The 5,109-nt window shown below is 45.0% G+C and overlaps 1 non-coding gene across 1 annotated transcript; it reads left to right on the top strand.

Annotated features, from left to right (window-relative positions):
* Window positions 1-972: 972 nt before the first annotated feature.
* On the top strand, window positions 973-1,137 carry LOC138496223 (U1 spliceosomal RNA). The gene has a single exon (XR_011277761.1). It is a non-coding gene; the product is annotated as a U1 spliceosomal RNA (small nuclear RNA).
* Window positions 1,138-5,109: the final 3,972 nt, after the last annotated feature.

The following is a 5,109-nucleotide window of genomic DNA, read 5'->3' as shown; positions in this document are numbered from 1 at the left end:
ATGAGTTTTATCAGGACTGAGCATCAACGTTCCCTGTAATGTACGTGCCGCGCATATTGTTTTCTTTACTCTGCATCAATAATCATTGTTTATTTTGTTCAACGTTCATCCAATGAGGACAGGCCATGGCACGGACCTCTGCAGTCACTCAACTGATGGATTCACATCATGCCTTTAATGTGATTGGCTGTAGCAGTGCGTGGATGCATGTGCTGAGCCGCTACAGCCAATCAAATACAGTTGCACACAGTTGCTTTTAATAGGATTGACTGTAGCAGCGTTTGGATGCACGTGCTGCACTGCTACTGCCAATCAAACATGGTTGTACACGGTTGCTTCTGCCTCCCAATCACTCCGACTGTAAGACCTTGTGTGTGAGGCATTGTAGCAGGCACCTTGGTTGAATGCACTCTTCGGTTCTTGTGCAGTCAAGTGACTCTTGTTCTACTTCCAGCATTTATTAAGGAACACATGCTGTGCACTGGCCTGTGTGCATTACCTTGGATAACTGGGGTGGCACTGGTGGTGAGTAAAATAGAGGCTGCTTACTGCATACATGAATTGCTATGTCGGGGAGAGGGTGTCGGTGGGCACCCTGCCTGAGACGCTCTTGTTAGGTTGGGCACTCTGGCGACTAGGAGAGCCATGGGCCCACATGGGGCCAACAGGCCAGTGGGCAGACTGCAACAGACCTGCTCAAGCCCTCCTGCTTCTGACTGGCAGCCACCAGCCAGGCCCAAATGTATTATGCAAATCTGGGGCTGAGCAGGGCGATGGAGAAAGGAACTGCACTAAAATATGCCTCTTCTGCTCGGTTCTGCCTGCTGGAGCTTCACTGACATAGGCTAGGCAGCTCTGCAGAGGCTCAGGGCTTCCAGAAGGGCTGGGGCTGGGTCAGTGTCTGCCTTCTCTCACCCTCACTTAGCGGGGCTTCCAGGACAGGTTCAACCCCTGCCCTTATGCTTGCAACTCATACTTACGTGGCAGGGGAGAGTCTGTGATCAGAAAGGCAGATCTCCCAGTCATGAGGCACATCCATTGCACTTTGGATCTACTGACCCCTGTGATGTCCCCAAATGCGGGATACTCCACTGCATTATTTGTAGGAGAGGGGGACTGCGTTTGCACTTTCCCTTGATTAATTTATGGAAGAAAGGAAAAGGAAAGATAGCATAGCAGTAGGGGGAGTGGTCACAATTGAAATAGAAAAATGTATATAGTAAAGATGACATAAGGATAAAGACAGTGGGTGCATTCGCCATTGTTCTGTCTGTCTGCTGCTGCTCTATTGAATATAAACCTGCCGTAATTAACATCTCTGGTTTTGTAGGAATGATTTTGAGATTAGATTGCAATACTTTTCTCTGCACATTATCCTGTGTGTTATGCTCATTGTTTTAGGGGTTCAATCATTTGAGTTCAGTATTTGAAGATGAGTGAATGACATCATTATTTTTGTATTTTTTTTATAGTGTTATGGTTATACAATACCCTTTGACAAATGAATTTTTTCTGTTAGGCTATACCTAATTTGGTGGTATTTTAGTACCATGGTAAAATAATGGTAAAATGGTGGTACAGCGTGGTTATGATATTGCCCTATATGATGTGACAAGACTCCGCTCTAATACTTGTATTGCACTTAGGGTCAACCTTAAGTACAGAATAATGGACTTTGTACATAAGGCAACTCGACAGTGCTAACCGTCACTCCAGTCACTTATGTACGAGACTGGACTACTCGCTTGGACAGATTTGTTCAAAAGAAACTTTTCATCATGAATGGTTCACCAGTCACACATGCATCATAAGCTTATGAACTTACTTGCTAAGAGTGCCAAACTTTACTTCCTGCTATACCACCCATGGTAAAATGTGTTACTTCTTTTGACACACTGGGCTCTTCCCTGTGTTTTCACATCCTCTTTGTGTCATGGAATACAATTAGACACAGAAAACGCAACCCCACTTATTCAGTTTTAAAATGGATTTCTTTTATATGCACTATTGTTTGAAAACAGGTTATGCGGTATGAACATTAATACAAAATAGCACCTCTACATTAGATTGCATAATCAGTCAGTATTCATGATAAAACATCCACAGTTCTTATCTTACCCAGACCTTGAGTCCCGACACAATTGGCAGACTATACAGTCTAAGAGAAGAATCAAAAACAAAATCACAACAGCATGCCAAATTTCCTTTTCTCTGTTTACACTTCAAAGTTTATCATTTTCAAGACACTGTTCATAAAGTGACCATTTGACCTGACTGCCTCTAAAGATAAGCTCAATTATCCGTACATGCTCTTCACTTTTACAAATGGTAACTTCCAGTGTGTGAGGCTTCTGTGCTGTTATCATGGAAAACCCCTCTGAACTTGATTATCTGCATGCAGGAGTATCACAAATTCTGCAGACCTCCTCACTCACGAAGGACACAGCTCAAGGCCCCATCTTCCTGGAAGATCTTGCACTGAACGATTCTACACTCTGCCTGCTGCTCTGCCCTTCTGTCAGCTGAACTCCTGTTCCTCTCTGAATCACCTCTGCCCACACCTCTTCTGTCTCCTGAATTTATATGTTAGCCCTGTTACTCTAACTAAAACCTGCCTTTTTTTCTGACATATACACATCATCCAAGCTGGTTTCTCTGGAAGCATAACTTTATGAATTGATTTATAACAATAATTTCCTCTGTACAATGGTGTTTTTCACCAGAGCACATATTTTCCATCACAGTTTGTGCAATGAATCACAGCCAGCAACCTGCCTGCACATTATAATTCTACTGTAAAACAGCACATTACATTTGTCATTCCATCTGAAGCATTTTTCACTTCTTTGTTAAAGGTACATTTTCAATTAATGGGAAAGTGTTAGTTGGTTAGATTTGGGTTAATATATGTATACAGTGCAAACTGGACAGATGACCTATTAGCCCTGAAGCGGATCGTTTTAAAACATGCTTAATGTGCATTTTCATTTGTTGTCTGTATTCCAGCTAGTCTATGCAAGCTATTTGATGTTTGTATTCTGTTTACTGCCTCCTCTGAATATAATGTCATGGCCTGCTTACTGCCTTCATATACATCATCCCTACCTCTGCAGCATCTCTCCCTACATATCCCCAGTATCTCTTCTCCTACAGATCTGCTGACTGGGAACCTCCCATATTGTACCCCTATCCCACTCTCTAGTAACATTGTTATGATATGATATGATAGTTTATTTGTATAGCACCTTGTTTCAAAGCACTTCAAGGCAAGGGAGGGAACAAGGGAAAATACAATGACATTCTTACAGGCCATGAACATTAAGGGTGTGAAATTAATTATCGTACTTGGCCTGACGACATATCAGATAGTGCAAGAGCTAAGACATAGATAAGTAAGGGAGGGGGAGAGTGGGAAGGAAATGGAAACAGACAGGCAGGCAACTACCATACTAGACTTAACAACATTTCTGGTAGAGCCAGAGAAAAACAAAAGGTGAGGGAGAGGGGTGCAGAAAGAGAGGGGAGGAACAAATCAAGCGACTATTGTACTAGGCCTGGTGACATTTCAGATAGTACTGGAGGGGGAGGAAAAAAAATAAGTAAGGGGGCGAAGACAGACGAGGATGCTTCATACTAGGTCCATGAACAATTCTGATAGAGTAAGTGCATAGAAGAATGTAACGGGAGATGGGCAGGAGATAGGAAAAGGGAGAAAGGGAAAGGAGGAGAGAACAGAGAGTAAGTAGGCAAAAAGTGTGGAGAAGCAAGAGGGGAGAGCAAATACAATTGCAGAAGTCAGTAGCAACACATAGGGCCTCATTACGAGTCCAGCGATTATTCCGCCTCTGTGATTCCTGGAATTACCGGGGCATTACAACCGCAGTTTCCCGGGAATCACGGAGGCGGAATGGTGTTAATCCCATTCCCATTGAGTCCTATAGGACTCAATGGGAATGGGGTTCATGGAAACACCGGCAGCATCTCGTAATGCTGCCGGTGTTTCCTCGTCTGCCTGCAGGCGGGCGGTGTTAAAACCCACCAGGTCAGACCTGGCGGGAACATCACCTCCCGCCTGCAGGAGTCGGGATCAGGCGGTCCGGAAACAACGGTGGCAGCGGGTTTACCGCCACCGTTATTTCCGGACCGCCTGATTTGTAATGAGGTCCATAATGTTGCAAGCGAGGATACAAGATGAAGATGGGAACAGCATGATTCAGGGCCACCATGAGTACAAGTTGCAAAGGAAGTCCAGCATGAGAGCTGTGAAAGGGTGACACACCTTGAATCAATGAAGTCCATAAAAGTCAAATCCAGCATTGGGCATAAAACGGTGATGGTGAAACCAAAATGTATCAGGACTGACTCCGGTACAAGTAGGCTGGAGGTGGAGGAGGGGGAGCAGGGTAGAACAATCAAGCAAAACAGGCAACACGTGTGTGCGGGAAGGGAGGGGGCACAAGGGAACATCGCAAGGGGACCAGAGTGGGTGGGGAGGGTATGTGGGGACAGAGGGAGTAAACACATGTTGGTGCATGCTTACCTGCTGTCTGAGCATGGGGTCGAACCCCTTGGTCCTCCTGGTCTGACCAGGTCCAAACAAGAATTGCCCTTTTCTTTGTCTGCTCTTCGCTTCGGACGCCCCGGGTGAGAGACACCCTTGATCTAAGAGTTAAGAGCAAGAAGGAAAAGGCACGGCGAAGAAGGTGGGGGGGCTTAGGTGAAGTGACCTAGATCCACTTGCACCTGCTCCCCACCTGCCGTGCCCTTAAATACATGTTCCCACGCCATGGGTGAATTTCTGTTGATGGGAATTAGGGTGGCATCAAAAGGGTCACACACGCTATATGTGTCCATTGAGGTGGGCTCAACAGAAACCTTGATGTAACCATTTTGAATTTGACTGGATGAGTCTTCCATCCTTTAAAGATGGATACATTTATATTTCTGGGTTTTAGGCAGTGTGCTTCATCCATCGGTATGTCTTCTTGGCACCATAGGCCTTCGAAATTAAATTTTGGGAGGTCTAATGTGAGCAGAGTACGCTGAGCAAAGGTAGTAATGTTTTGTGAAGTCAGGCTGTAGGTACAGGTGGAGGACAGGTGGGCTATT

This window comes from Ambystoma mexicanum, chromosome 10 (assembly GCF_040938575.1).
Source record: "Ambystoma mexicanum isolate Mex_15411 chromosome 10, UKY_AmexF1_1, whole genome shotgun sequence".
In the NCBI taxonomy this organism is placed as follows: Eukaryota; Metazoa; Chordata; class Amphibia; order Caudata; family Ambystomatidae; genus Ambystoma; species Ambystoma mexicanum.
The sequence above is the reverse complement of the archived record's forward strand: the minus strand, read 5'-3'. Positions and strand labels throughout refer to the sequence as shown.